Source organism: Triticum dicoccoides, chromosome 7A (assembly GCF_002162155.2).
Source record: "Triticum dicoccoides isolate Atlit2015 ecotype Zavitan chromosome 7A, WEW_v2.0, whole genome shotgun sequence".
NCBI classification, from domain to species: Eukaryota; Viridiplantae; Streptophyta; class Magnoliopsida; order Poales; family Poaceae; genus Triticum; species Triticum dicoccoides.
The window spans coordinates 35,879,640-35,896,204 of record NC_041392.1 but is presented as its reverse complement, the minus strand read 5'-3'; positions in this window follow the sequence as shown (position 1 = coordinate 35,896,204).

Here is a 16,565-nt window from a genome sequence, read left to right as displayed (position 1 = left end):
GCTGGATGAATAGTGAGCGGTGGCATTGGCTCTGGATGAACAGGACCCCGTGGTGTGGTGGAGGGCTGGATGAACAGTAGACAGTGGAGGGGTGCCCGTGGAGGTGTGGTTGAACAGGACCCCGTGGTGTGGAGGGTTGGATGAACAGTAGACGGTGGAGGGGTGCCCGTGGAGGGGTGGTTGCACAGTAGCCGGTGGACTAGCGCCTGGTGGAGGCTGGTTGAACAGGAGCCCGTGGAGGCTGGAGGAGGTCGACGGTAGCCCGTGGAGATGAACAGTATCCCGTGGAGTCCCATTTTTTGGTACGCCACACCCCTCCCAATCAACAGGACCCCCGTTTCGACCGTAGCGCTCCAACACAAGTCCGTTTCCTCTATTTTGCGGTATGCCACACCCCTCCCAATCAACAGGACCCCAGTTTCGACCGTAAGAGGTCCGTTTCGTCCGTTTTGTGGTACGCCACACCCCTCCCAATGAACAGGACCCCTGTTTCGACCGTAGGAGGTCTGTTTCCTCTGTTTTGCGGTACGCCAGACCCCTCCCAATCAACAGGACCCAGTTCCAAACGTAGGAGGTCCGTTTCCTCCGTCGTGCGGTACGCCAAGCCTCGTTTCCATCGCCTGTTCTGTCGAAGCCCTCCCGATGAACATGACCACGCATTCCGTTCCGACCCAGCCGGTTGGCTCCCACGTGTTCTGTTGCCTCCCGATGAACACGACGCATTCCGTTGCCTCCCCATGAACACGACGACGATGTTGTTTCTCCGTTCCGACCCAGCCATGTACACGAGCCCTGACCATACGTATGCGCGAGTAGGCGTTCGAGACCCTGCCCGTATGTACACATACGTGGCCGTATTTTCTTTCTTGCACCCTGGCCGCTGTACGTACGTGTACATGCTACGTGCGCGCCTCTACTACGACATGTACTCGCCTCTACTACGACACGTGCGCGCCTCTACATCGACCAGTATATATGTACGTACACGTTCGCGACCAGAATGACAACATTATGTATGCTTCGACCAGGTGACTGTCAGACACTTCCTTGCCTGTGAAGATGTAGCTGGTGGGTCCCAGCAGTCAGGGGGGGTGAATCGTTTTGTTTTTGTTTTTTTTTGCCGGACGCACTTCCTTGTGTGTGAAGGTGTAGCTGCTGGGTCCCAGTAGTCAGGGGGAATCATTTTTTGCCCGGACGCACTTCCTTGTGTGCGAAGATGTAGCTGGTGGGTCCCAGCAGTCAGGGGGGCGAATCGTTTTTTCCGGACGCACTTCCTTGCGTGCGAAGATGTAGCTGGTGGGTCCCAGCAGTCTGGCGGGCGAATTGTTTTTTTGACACACTTCCTTGCGTGCGAAGATGTAGCTGGGGGTCCCAGCAGTCAGGGGGAAACATTTTTTTCGTGAAATACGGTGGCCCGTCCGGTGGGTCCCCGCTGTCAGGTGGAGGAATAATTATTTTGCGCGTAATAAGGAGGCACTTCCTTGCAGCGGCCGTGGACCCAGCTGTCAGCCTCTCCACGTACAGTCCACGTCCGATGGAAGCCATTCCTTGACCATGTTGACCACGCCGTGCCGAGAGCACCAGGGCGGTGGACGACGGCGAGGCCTAGGAAGGGGAAGACGCGGAGCCGGGGAAGACGGGGCAGTGGATGGCCACGCGTAGAGGAGTATGAGGGTTCACTCGTTCGGCTGCGGTGTGAGGCTGCCGTCGCCACAAAATAACATGGGGTGTGGCTGCGTAGAGGGATGGCCTGGCGAGCGGTGGGAGTAGTAGGGGGCGGTGAGGCCTCCGCGGCATCACAGCCGGCCACGGGCGGTAGGAGTAGGCGGCACGACCAGCGCTGCTTTGAGCGGCTGGAGCAAGAAGACCAGAGGTTGAAGAAGCACTACGGCCGTTGGATGGACATCGTATGGTCACTGGAGCTAGAATCGTTCATATCGACACTAAAGTTGACAAATGCCTCTGTCCCAGTCAACTTAGTAGGCCCACAAGTCAGCCTCCCACCAAGGTGGGTCCCAGCTAGCAGGGGGTATTCATTTTTTTGTGCGTAATAAGGAGGCACTTCCGGTGGGTCCGAGCTGACAGCGGGGGGGACGTTTTTTTCACAAAATACGGTGGCCCGTCCTGTGGGTCCCAGCAGTCAGGGGGAAACGTTTTTTTCGCGAAATACTGGTGGCCCGTCCGGTGGGTCCCTGCTGTCAGGTGGAGGAATAATTATTTTCCTCGTAATAAGGAGGCACTTCCTTGCGGCTGCCGTGGACCCAGCTGTCAGCCTCTCCATGTACAGTACTCTTCCGATGGAAGTCGGTCGTTGACCACATTAACCACGCCGCGCTGAGAGCACCACGGCGGTGGACAACGACGAGGCCTAGGAAGGGGACGACGCGGAGCCGGGGAAGATGCGGCAGTGGAAGCCCACGCGGAGAGGAGTACGAGGGTTCACCGGTTCGGCAGCGGTGTGAGGCTGCCGTCGCCGCAGAATAACAGGGGGTGTGGGTGAGTAGGGGGATGCCCTGGCCAGCGGTGGGAGTAGTAGGGGGCGCTGAGGCCTGCGCGGCAGCACAGCCGGCCACGGGAGGCGGGAGTAGGCGGTCCCACCAGTGCTGCTTTGGCGGCTGGAGCAAGAAGATCAGAGATTGAAGAAACATGACGGCCGTTGGATTGACATCCAACGGTTACATCTGCTAGAATCGTTTGTTGACGTATATAATAACTAAAAAAATCTTTCATACGCGTCAACTAAACAGGCCCACACGTCAGACCACTCCCTCTTTTTTAAAATAATTTATATATAGCTCATGGCAACTTCTTATGCAATTTATTGCAGTCGTTTTTTGGTTGGCTAGGGCCAATTTCGCATATCTCTGTGGGTTCCAAACTATTTTTAATACCGAAATGTCGAGCCAGATTTAAAGTACTTTGAAGATATATTTAAATTAGGTTAATGCCCAGTGAAATAGGAATCTGAAAATGTGAAAAAATTCAGAAATTATAAAGTAATTGCCAATTTGTCATCTGTTTTTATATTTACAACCCATTTCATATTACTTTCAAGATTTGCAGGTGTCTTGAAAGAGTTGCAACCCATTAGGGCGTAGAAAAATAAGTAGGCCTGGATTGGGTATTCTTTAGAAAAAATAAACTGGGCTCATTTTCACAAAGAAAAAATAGCTGGGCTGGTCACATGGTGAACATAAAATATAAGCCTGGGCTAGACGGGCCACAGCCCAGTTCAAACCCTGCTCCGTCTCAACAATACCAAACAAAAAAAATACTGCTCGAGTAGCTACGTCGCAAGTGTCAGCCGATCTTGTGCTGTTCTCTTGTCTATTGACTATATACGCTCACAATGCCGTGGGTCCCAGATGTCAGGAATACACTAGGAGGAAGCATTTTATTTTTCCATACGCTGACGTGGTAGGCCCCTACTGTCATCCTCTCCACGTACTTCTGCCGATTCCTGTTGTTTGTTGACCATGTTGACAACGCGAGAGAGTGGCACCGCGGCGAGCGCACCAAAGCGCGTGGAGGACGTCGGTGTTAACAATTTAGGAGACGGTGGGGCGGCGATGCGTGTGCTGAGGTGCAACTAGCCGTGGGAGGCGGAAGCAGGCGACCCTGCCGGCGCTGGTTTGGTTTTGGCGGCTGGAGGAATACAGGACTGAAGAAACACGATAAACTGTAAAAGCAGCATGAGTACTTAACAACCTTAACTAAAACTAGCAGGGTCACTTAACAACCAAAGCTGAAAGCAGTATGAGTACTTATACAGGTTCAACCATACAAAGCATGCCTCGAACAGTGCTACTTTACCTACAGTTAACCAAGGGTGAGGCAGCCAAGCCCCAGGACAAGACCCAGGCGCCACCCCGCACATCCACAACCTTCTGAAAGCGGCTTCATCTCGGAACGTGGTCAATAAACAGGATATTCACTTTAGAGCCATGGAAAAAGCATGAACATAATCTTCTGTCCTATTCTCCAAGATGGACGGGCCTTCATTATTTGAGACCACCCATGAATAAGTATCTTTTCACCTCCAGGGGGAATTGAGTAGGTCGACATAAACATCATGTTGTGACCAAGCGCAAGTCTGACCCGACCATGGTCAGGCATCTGTATAGGAACAATAGAACTCGGCAGTTCCTGTTTCAAGAAGATCACAGTTGTAAAACTGTGTATAAGTAATAGTTTATGAACAACATATATAACAGAAAACAGCTCGTACCATAAGTTTCTCGACATAGTTGGACCTGTTCAACGAGTGCAGCAGTGGCACACATATCCCACGTGGCCTTCCACCATTGAAACGCCCCACAAGGACCTCAAGACGATCAATAAAGTGTAGGAACTTGTGGATGTCGATCCAGTCAACTTCAGTGCCATTAGTAACAACCGAGTTATTACAGAGTAAAAAATGAGCAGATTGCTTAACTCTAAAAAAACCTACACGTGCCACCAATTATAAGAAAATATTAGTTAGAAGTAGCATCTTTGTGAGAGATTCGTTGCTACTTCTAAAGTTAAATTGTGATTAGTTAGACAGAATAGGTGGATTAAGAAGTAATCGAGGCAACAAGCAAGAACCAGATACAAAGCTAACATGGATGAACAATTGGAATGACGTCGGGGTGGAAGATCGCACTGAAGATGAGACTAGGTTCTGCTATTTCCATCAACACTCGTGCACCAACTTTCACTCCGTAACACTTGAGAAAGTTTATCCAAGCTTGGCCATAAAAAAGCAGCGATCTTCTTGGTTCATGAACCCAACTCGGAACTTATATCCATGGCTTGTCTTCACTGTGACCATTAAACTAGTGTATTCAGTTATGGCAAGGCCAAGCATCTTTAGTACATGTGTTCTGGCAGAGCAAATAATACACTGCAGGAAAAATAATATGAGAACACAGCATGTTCAAAAAAAACCCATCCTCCCGGATAGAAAAGAGGATTCTAGGAACATACTATGCGTGTTTCAAAATGTTGTGTTAGGATGAGAAGGAACAAGTGTGGCGTCTCGCCGAGGGCGCAGAAACCTGTAGGGTACTCGCACTTTGGGCACTGCAAATGAAACACACTAGACTCAGTAGGAAGAAAAATGCATCAACGGTGGCGGATGCCATCCTAGCATTACCTACGACCAAGGGACTTGGATTTATCGGGGATGGATAAAGAATTCATACCTGGTTCTCCATGAGAAAACCCTATGCAATCTTCGAGAGGGGGTTTTCTCTGAACAAGCAGACGAGGGAGAAGGGGATTCAGGCCCAGTGAAATATTGTCGCTTCGTTCGTCCAGCTTACTGCTAATGCTGGAAAGGGGGGGTTGTGATTTGACAGCTCATTGGGCATTACTGTGGTGCTACGACTGGGGTGTGTCTACCGTGAAGTTGTGCACTCTAATTTGTGCATATGGCACGTGGACCCCGTTGCCGGTTGCCCCACATATCAGCGAAAGGAAGTAGAAAGACAGGAGTAACTAGTTACACATAAATATATTTTTTGACAGAGAGATACTCCCTCCTTAAAGAAATATACAAATCTTTTATATCACAGGCTCACCTTGCCGAGAAATATACTCCCTCTGCAACGAACGGGCATTATGGGGGTTCAGCTTTTTTTATGGGGGTTCAGATGAGAATATAATACACAGATAGGCTCACGGTTCTGGACTTTGGGCCGCAGGCCGACCCTGCATGTTTGGGGCCTATGTGTTCTACCTCAGCGCTTTTCATATTGCAAGCGATCGGTACGGCGTTGGTTTTAGATGTTGTTGCAAGGCGAATACACAAAATTGAATAAAGCACGGCAACTGTTGGAATGAAATCGAACGACAGTTCCTAACCAACAATCAGAGTTGCAATTCTATCAACGATATACCATGTGATAAATAATACTGTCGTACTACTTATACACACAGGACACTTGTTTCACCATGCCAGATTATTACATCAAAATCTCTCGGAGGATAGATCAGTTCGGCAGTTGCGTGCTGCTACTGAAGTATTTCAAAGTTGATTTGGACCAGCTCTCCTTGTCGAGAAAGTTCGATTTTGACATCATCCCCTACCGCAAGATATGATTTAGATTTGAACCTTGACCATCCGTTAGCATCAATCATCATGCGACCATCCTTTGTACTTACGGTATATTGAGCAGGTTCATTCACACCAAGGTTGTGCATGGTAAGAGAAACTTGGCCACGGTCACCCGGATTGTTGAACGACTCCCTCGTTGCTCTAGGAATTCTCTGTTTGCAAACAAGAAGACATACCCAAACAGTTAGATGAACACAGTGAATCATGTGAAACAACATGGAAAGAAAAAAGAATGAAGCACTTGGGTGGCCAATGCTTACCAAGAAGGTGGACATGTCGGTTTTTGTAAGAACTTTGGTATATGAAGTAAGAACTGCAGCCCAGTCTATTGTCGGTGCAACTGCATGAGCCGGAGCAGATGCAAGTGCAAGTGTTGGTGCAGGTGCCGAAGCCGCTACTGCTGCCGGAGATGGTGCTCCTTGTAGAGCTAGTGCCGGTGTCGGAGCAGGTGCCGGTGTGGATGCCCGATCCTCTAGTAGATCAGACTGATCCGCTGACGCGGTCGGTGCCCAATCCTCAGCTGGATCAGACTGAGCTGCTGCCGCTGTCAGTGCTAGAGCAACTGCCGATGCTCGATCCGTGCGAGACAATGGCGATCGTGTCTGGTCTGCTATCATCAGCTTTCTAACTTGACTAGGATCCGTGACCATGATCCAGTTTTTTCTTCATTTCTTTTAAACGCGAGAAGGACTAATTGTGGCGTTTTTGTTAAACCAAACTGTAGTTCATCATAGGGATTTAGCTTGTACTCAGACACCAGACTGATCCAATTTTTTCCAGTAATATAAGTGATGGACAGTGCCTTCGTTACTGACACGACAAAGTGAAACCTGCAAAAATAGCCATCGTAGAGCAAACCAAACGGTTTATTCTGTGATGAATGTCACATGGCAAAACCTGCATCGTAAAATTGCAGGAAAAGAAAGAAAACATGACATTAAATCAATAAGATTTAGACAGTAAATCAATAAGATTTACTTGATGTGACACAAGTGAATCCTTACCAGGAAATCACTATGTTGAAGTACTAAACAGAAGATTGATCGTCCAACTACGCGTGGCATGCAGGGGCCCCGCCTACTTCCACAAGCAGGACAGTCCAAAGGTCGTGACAAATCATATGGACCGAACATCCATGGGACTGGAAATCCTAGTGGTGCGATAAACCCTGCAATGCATACAGATATTGGAGTGTAACCATAATTGATAAACCGTCCTCACAAAAAATATGATTTGGATACTTCAAAATATACAGACTGAATTGAGTGGACAGACATTAACATAGACCGTTCTCAGGACTGACCACACACCAAAAGTGGCAGTACTAATAAACAATACAGGGTTCACAAACACAAATCAAGTACTGCACAATAGTACTTACTACAGACAAGCAAAGTTGCACTAACTAAACTCTACAGACTATTTCTTGCCACCGACCTACGGGATGAACCCCGCATAACTGACTAGGCTATGGACTTCGTGTGAGATGTCTACATGCACCATCACCATCTTGTCAACCTTGGAGAAGCTAACAGAGTGGTCTTTCCACTCATAAACATGATGATGAAGACAAGCCGCATCACATTTGTTGGGAAGCTTTACAAGAACCACACCCTTCGTAATTGAAGGCACAACCAGGAAATTGTTGTGGTCAAGTACAGCCTCGAGAACACGCTTGACAACAATGCTACAAGAAAACACTAGTTCAGGACACGTGGCGACAAGGACACAGCAGCTAGATAGTTCAGCAGTAGAATCATCATCAGGTCTTCTAGTTCACATGGCATGACTTTGAGGCCCTGTTTGGTTCGGCTGTGGATTTCTAAAAGCGGCTGTGAAAAATCTGCTGTGGAAAAACAGCTGTGGAAATCTAATGTGAAAAAGATGTAGGTCATTTGGCAAACCAGCTGATACAACTTTTTCAGATTTTGGCCCACAGCGGAATCAGATTTTGGAAAGCACGTCCTGGGCTGCTTCCTCTTTTGGTTCAGATTTTGGAAGCGGATTTCTAGAATCGTATATTTCTGGGTTCGCCCTTTGGTTCAGATTCTGCTGCGCGGCAGCCGAATCCGTCGATAAAAGCTGAACCAAACAGGGCCTGAGAACTTCATCTCCACCGCGGACCTGGTTCTAATTCAAACAGAAACCATATTTTATTACTACCCCCGTTCAGAAATATAAGATGATTTTCGATATTATACTCCATATATGACTACATATACCCTCTTAAAAGGTAGCATTGATGTTCATAAAGTACTCCCTCCCGTCCCAAAATTCTTGTCTTAGATTTGTCTAGATACAGATGTATCAAGTCACATTTTAGTATTAGATACATACATACGTATCTAGACAAATCTAAGACAAGAAATTTGGGATAGAGGGAGTAGTTGAAAGTAATCTATAAGAAATCAGTGTCAACCTCTCGCATGTTTTGGTCAAAAGAGGAATTTAGAACCGTCATTTGGCACACTAAAATCACATGCAAGATCACCCGGAAAGTTGTACTACCAGTACTAGTACTGCGTGTTAGATGAAAAAACACGATCAAGATCGATAAAAAGATCGTCAACAAGAGACATTACATGGACTTGCTTAATGAGGGATCCCGGAGAGGGGGGCTTGGACAGGCGATGGTTTTGAGCTTGTCTGCGGTGGTCTCGGCAGGGTGCTTGCGCTTCTTCGTACCATGAGCCTCGACGGTTTTGGCTAGAGCCATAGACATCACGTCGGCCGGTGCTCCAGCGTCCATCCAAGAGAGGAAGTTGAGAGAGAAGAGTGAAAGGAGGAACGAGATGAGGGAGAAGCGAAGCGAGTGCGGGTTTTCTTCAAGAGAGGAAGCTGAGAGAGAAGAGTGAAATGATTATTGCTTCGTCCGTCCAACTTACTGTTGGAAAGGAGGGGGTTTTGTGATTTGACGGCTCATTGGGCATTAATGCGGCGGTTCGATCGGGGTAGTCTACTGTCACTCTACTACAGAGTAATTTAGTGCATCGCTGGTGGACCCACGTGCTGGCTGTCCCACACGTCGGCGAAAGTGAGTAATTTAGTGCATGACTGGAGGAGGATCCACACGGTAGAGCGTGTCCATTGTTTTTCTGAAGAAAAAAATGATTACAGCAAGAGTTTCCACTCTTACAATGGAGGAGTGCGAAACACGGAAGCCACTTGAACATACACAGTGCTCCTACTACTAGGCATGTGCAGTGGTTCATACGTCAGTACTACACAATCTTGTTGCTAGTGTAGTAAGATATGATGATAACAAATAATGTTGTGCGCATGTCAACTACTCCTATATGTAACATAGTACCGCTTTTTCGACTGTCTGGTCGAGAATGAACGCTGAGATCAATGTTAACAGAACTAGGTCCACATCGCACGGAAAGTACGGTGCTATAGTACTCCACGAAACATGAACCATATGAAGCATGAATAGTGTTAGGCAGGGTGTATGAAGGGTGCATGGGATGGGAGCAAAAGTTACCTTCTTGACCCACTTTTGGGTGTTTGGCAGAGTGCATGAAGGGTGCATGAGTCCACACTAGTAGGTTGACAAAAATACACGAAAAGGAAACAACTATATTGAGATGAGAATGCAACCAAACACACCCACACGCTTTGTGCTACAGTGACTGATCTGCACCGTCTGAGTTTGATCCAATGGTCATGTTGCGCCGAGACATGGACATGCCCATGCAGAGGGCGCCTAAACACCACTGAAGTCCCTTTGCTTCTCGAGGCGCACGACGTTGGTGATGCAGGGTGCAACCGCCCGCAGAGCCCGCTCCCGGTCGACGGGAGCCAGTGTCAGGCGCCTCACCTCGGACTCCGTGATCTGCTGCGCCACCATGGCACCAGGTAGAAGCAATGGGGAGAGGAAGCAAAGGGGGCGAAACAGCTACAAGGCAATGCAATCTACGGGAAGGCGGAGGGAGTGGGGAATCTTTTGGTTTTCACCACGGTAAAACACCAGTCGATGACTTCTCACATCAGGGAGTAGTGGGTTTTTACAGGTGGAGTCATCGTGACTAATTGCTGTCGCGCCTACTCCCGTCAATCAAAAAATTAAAAATCCTGCCGCACCCAAACACCAGAGAAACGCCGAGGTGGATATTTAAATTTACCTACCAGCAAGTAGATAAAAAAAGGGGTGAAAAACAAATGTGGTAGCGGCCTAGCTAATCGGTTGAACTACCCAACTTGCTAGCCACCGTGCTTCACTGATGTACTCGGCGAGAAAGGTGGTCTTTCATGATTTGACGACTCATTTACTTGCTTCAGCGCTATGACCGAGGAGGACCCAGAAAATACGCGGTAGGGCGTCCCACGATAGGAAGAATATATGCGTGCACCACCCGGGAGGACCCCGAAACCGCGCGGTAGGGTGTGCCACGTCTCGGCACGGAGGAAAAATGTGCGTGTAAAAATATACTGTATCAGACATAGTACCTATGGTTCGACCTCGGGACCCAGCCAGTCGGTCGAAAACACCCCACTAGCCACACAAATTCATCATGCAAACGTGGCACGGAGGATAGATGTGGTTAGCTCTGTCTCGACCAGCCACAACGTCTCTTGTTCTAGGCGATTCTTCTATTTTCCAAGCTTTTTTAGTTGTAATAACACCACGACAAGCTAGCGCCGCTCTTCGTGTGTGCCCGTGCAAACGATGGAGAGAAGAGAGATTGAGATCGCAGACCTGGGACCCACCAGTAAGTGAGACAACGGTCATGCACGTGTTGACGAGGCACTCCCTCTACTCTACTCAACGCAAGTACTGTATAAAATCAAGTTATGGGACAAAGCCAACAACCGTTCGTTTTTTCAGGCTATCGACTTACGCTTTGTAGTCTAGGTTGCCAGTTCGAATCTCGTCTTTCAGATTTGTTAGTTTTAGGTCCAAATTTGATTAATTACAAGTGGGACCCCGTGTGTTGTTCCGATATTTCAGTGTAGGATGGTTTTTTTGAACAAACACTTTGCGCGGTTAGACAAGTAACGGCACGAGTTACACATTTTTGCAAGTTTACGAACAAAAATGACAGCGGCATAGAATATCACATCCACCCCACAGCTTAGATACTATGGTGATACGACTTTTTACACCGTTGGAAGTGAGATCCAATGGCTTGGGAGTAGTCTTTGTAATTATGCGCAATACTCTCCAAAGATTTTTTTGCAAATAAAACATTCAGGCCTCGTGTGTGCCGCTGCATCTTCGATCCAACGGCTCCCCGGTGCTCATATTAGGTGCTCCCCATAGCTTAATTACCCGCTACGGTGATATGAGCATCTAGGTCGTATGATCAGTGATCACATGGCACATGCATAGTACTTGTACTTTCTGCGCATTTCCCAAACTCTATCAGCTGTATATTGCAAAAACAATCAAACCTCCTACTGTGGGATGTTAGATCTCAGTGAACTCGTATCACCATAGAATCTACGATGCGGGAGCACCTCATACTCTCGCGTGCGAGAAAACATAAGGTGCTATCGCAGCTTGGATGCTACAGTGATACGAGCTTGGAGGTCGTTTGATCTGAGATCCAATGGCATCTGAGCAGTCTTTGTGCTTGTAAGCAGTGGCCGAACTCTTTTGGGGCTTTTCTGCAAAAAACCATTTGAACCACCGAGGAGGTGTTGGGTCACAAATCCAACGCCTCCGAAGAGCTTGTATCACCAAAGCATCTAAGGTGTGCTAGCACATGATATTCTTACATACAGGAGAATATGATGTCCTCCTTCATCTTAGATGCTACGGTAATATGAGCTTCGAGGTCGTTGGATATGGGATCAAAGGGCATCTAAGTAGTTTTTGTACAAATTGTGTGCAGTTCTCAAACTCATCAAGGTTTCCTGCAAAAATATTAAGACACATCATGTGAGCTGCTATATCTCAGATCTACAAGCTCCAAGCAACTCGTATCGGCATATAGCATCTAAGGTATGGGGGCACATGATATTCTCCCGGGGAGGAGGGGTGGGGGTGCACAACCAATTGGTGGTTGGGAGGGTGGGGACAAATATAATCTAAACAACCCTAAATAGAGCTCCACAATTTTATCTAAGGTCGAGGGGTTGACCCCCGACAATCATAGCTCCGCCTAAACACAACATTTGCATGTATTGTAGTACTAGACTTAATATTCATGTTTCAGTTTCATGTTCATTTTAAATATTGAACTGAGGACCATGGATGTCTTAAATTTTACTCCCTTCGTTCCTAAATATTAGTCTTTTTAGAGGCTTCAAATGGACTGGCACATACGGATGTATATAGACATATTTTAGAGTCTAGATTCACTCATTTTGCTCCATATGTAGTCACTTGTTGAACTCTCTAAAATACTAATATTTAGGAATAGGAGTATTTTTTGAATTCATGTCATACATGCATGGTTTGGAAAAATAGATGCACTATACTTATTGGATTGTTGTTGTGTTCGTGCGTGTGTGTCTCTGTGTGTGTGTGTGTGTGGTCATATGCTTGATACATACAAAGTTTTCTCACCTCCATATTGTTCATCTTTTAAATTTGAATTTGCATTGGAAAACTTACTAGGGATACCATGAAATGTGAAATCCACGTTGAGATCACTATATCACAAACTCACTCTAATTCAACAACACGTCATAAATCAATTACCACGTTGAGATTAGTATTTGCAAGGAAAATACGGGTATTGTAATACACATAGATTCGTTCGGCAATTTAAAAGGTTCCTTTCTTATTCTCGAATGGTAGGACCCAACGGCGTACTAGCCAGACCTTGGCTCATGTTGATCCTAAAAAAACGGGCTCGTGTCCGTCGGTGGCGTGCGTGGTACGCACATTAGGCAACCCCAACCAGTCGAGCCTCAGCGTTTCAAGTCGAAATATCTGGCGACCAGAATTCCAGCCCTAGGAAATTCCCCTCATGTCCTCGGTCCATAATGACTACCGATGAACAACGGAGGGATGCTTTAGTAACTAGACAATGTTACCTACCGTGCCAAGCACGGTTCAATTCCCTCGGTCGCCGCTCATCAAGGTCACCCGTCAACTGCATTGCCTAGTACTACTACTACTACACCAGGATGAGCACAGACTTGAGCCCGTTTGTTCGTGCCTAGTACTTGAGTTAATATATCAGGCAATGCACTGGTACGGAGGGATTATCCTTTTATTCTGCATATATAACTTGTATGAAGTCTAACTAAGCAAAACGTTTGACCAAATCCTTTCTTAAGAAATACAACAGGACAGATGTACAGCTTGAAAATTTATTGCATGATGTAGGTTATGATATTGTTTCGAATCCTGGATCTTAAATTTCAAAAAATCCAAAAGTGAGCATAAATTCTTGAAACTAAGCATGGTCACGTGATATGGCACAAATATTACTTTGTAAGTTTTTTCTTCAATTTGAGACAAGCTGCTTATGACAAGTTGCACAAATGAAAAGCCAAGGTATTTTGGAACAAAGACCTGTCACGTTAAGGCGAACGCTTTCACTATTAAAACCGTGGGCGTTTACGTGCCGCCACAAGTCCCCGCTTCTCATCGGCAGGTGCCGTCCGAGCAAGCGTGTGAGTCGACGGGAAGCGTGCGAGCAGACCGCTGCGCTGGTTGTCAGGGAGGCGTGCGAGCAGACCACTATGCAGGCTCACCGGGAGGCAAGCCCTTTGACCAGGCTCCGCCGCCCACCGTCGTCCCAACTGCACCCACTTTTAATGTCGCTGGCGCCGCAGTTTAAAATCAACCCCGCACTACCCGGTATCGCTACAATCCTCTCTCTTCCTCTCCGATTCTCCTATCGTATACCTCCAACTAGCCTGACCTAAACGTACGCCATGCCGCATCACGATGGTCTGCCCTTAGTGTTCCAGCTTCCCGAGGAAGACACCCAGCCGGAGTCTCAAGAACATAAGGCGCTTTGGGACGATCTTGAACTGGCCTTGCGGGAAGACGCCGCGCCTGTCCCCGCTCCCGTCACCCCGACTGCGCCATCGCCCATCCCCGTGGCATTGATGGGCTGGGAGCCGCACATTGTCGCCGAGCTTGATCCCACGGGTTCCGCGAGGTCCCCGCCGACTTTCATGCATCCGTGCACCTACCAGCGCATGCGCCTGCGCGTGCACTGACGCGCACGCCTGTGCCGGTGCCCGTGCACCTACCAGCGCATGCGCCTGCGCGTGCACTGACGCGCACGCCTGTGCCGGTGCCCGTGCACCTGCCAGCGCATGCGCCTGTGCGTGCACTGACATGCGCGCTCGTGCCAGTGCCCGTGCACACGAATGTCTCCACCGCGCCGTTGACAGTGCATGTCCCCGCGCGGGTGCCAGTGCCCCCCTCAGTGCCATGGATGGCAGCCGTCGACCGCTTCCTTGCACCAACGCTAGTCGCCTCCTCCCGCCAGTTGACTCGCTCCGAAGTCCAGAACATTTTGGCCTTCCTTGAAGCTAGGCCAACATCCAGGAGTACGCCAACAACGGTGCAAGACACCGCCGTCGCCGTCGGTCAGTGGCCCGACGACACAGAGAGCACGACAGAGGAGCCGCTTCCCACCGTGATACGCCCCCACCGCCGCCGTGTAATATAAATTTGCCATGAAAAACGTTTGGATTTCCATGCTTAAAATCCGAACGTTTATCATTTCCGTTTATTTTATATCGATCGTCGTATAATTTAAAGTTGGAGTCAGACTGAACGAAATGTATGGTTTGATCGATTGAATGTTTTGCTAGAGCCATATCAAATTAAATATAAAACATCAACAAGCCATATGTATTCCTTGTCATCCAACGACCTGGACTGCTTCAATGTCGAGCGCTCAACACGTTTGGCGTGCAGTTAATTTCATGCCAAAAATAGTGCTAATCACATGACAACACGCAAATAATATCCTAGTATTTAATATCCGCATGCACTTAATATACTTCCAAATTAACGTGCATTGCACGTACACACTGACTAGTCCTGCTAGTACGTGAAACTGGTGCCGTGACTTGTGAACGAGTCCAGATATGGTCAACGGCAACATCGCCCGCGAGTTCTTCCTGTTTGCCCGTGCGTCTAAACGCAGAAGGGGAGGAGAGAGAGAGCACACATGGAACCCACCAGTAAGTGAAGGCGAATAATACTAAAAATAATATACATGTTATCCATTAATTAGGTTGTGGTAATATAAAAACATTATGTGAACAAAGGGGGTACAACAAACATTGTTATTCTATGTATGTTGCCTATTGACGTGCGGCTTGAAGGCCCGGTCGCATGTTCGATCCTCGTCCTTTATTTTTTAATTTGTATATGGGTACAAATTTGTTTCATGACATGTGGGCCCCTTGGTGTGTAGTTTGTAGCACTTTAATTTGTGGGTCGAAATTTGTTCCATTCCAAGTGGACTATCAGTGTGTAGTTTTGTAGCTTATTTATAACAATTAAAGAGAACAACATAGTTTTTTCAATAATACCATGGTGCGACGTTGAAGGCGAGAAAGGACGTGCGAGAGAGTGATGACTGAGCCAGAGGGAAATCAACTAGGGGAGTTGCGTGGGTTGCAACGGTGTTTGGAGTAGTTGTGGGCCGAATGCTACGAAAATATAATCTAAACCGACCGGAATAAATGCCTACACAAATTAATCCAAGGTTGGAGTGCCCCTCGCAATGTAAGCAGCTCCGGCTTTGCAAGGGTTGGAGAGGTAGTAGCTTCAACACGTGGAAGATACGGTGTGAGAAAGCGAGGTCAATCGAGAGACATATAGATAGAGAGACAAAGTGAGTGTGGTCCGACATTCATTGAACAAATATATATGCTCTGGAGAGATATTGTCCGATTGAGCTTTTTGGCAAGGGTGAGGGCTGTAAGATAGAGCTTGAGAGATGATCCAGTCACAGACGTGTAGATATATTTTGTGCGTGGGAGAAAGCAAGGTCAACCGATCACATAGGGTCGCCGTGCGATCAAAAGAGTGAGACGGGTTGGAGAGAGTGACCTAGATAGATGATGTGCGTGAGAGAGTATACAATGTGAATAGGTCGAATTGGGCTCAAACATGGTGATATATTGTTTTTGTCCGAGAAAGAGCGGGGTCAATCGAGACATACGGAGAGAGAGAGAGAGAGAGAGAGAGAGAGAGAGAGATTGAGTGAGCGTGGCCCACCATGAGGTCGAAAGAGTGGCGGCGGCTTGGATGGACTGACCTAGATAGACAATTTGCGTGAGAGAGTATAGAGTGTGTCGATCGAGGCCCGAACAGGGAGATATATCATTTGTGTGTGAAAGAAAACGAGGTTAAACGAGACTCAGATAAAGAGAGCGAGATTGAGCGAGTGTGGCCCACCATGCGGAAGAAAGAGTGAGACAGTCTCGAGGGAGTGACCTAGATATACAACGTGCGTGCATGCGCACGAGAGGTTGGGGGGCTAGATAGGCAATGCATGTATTTAGCGCGAGAGGGTGAGAGGGAGAGGGGGAG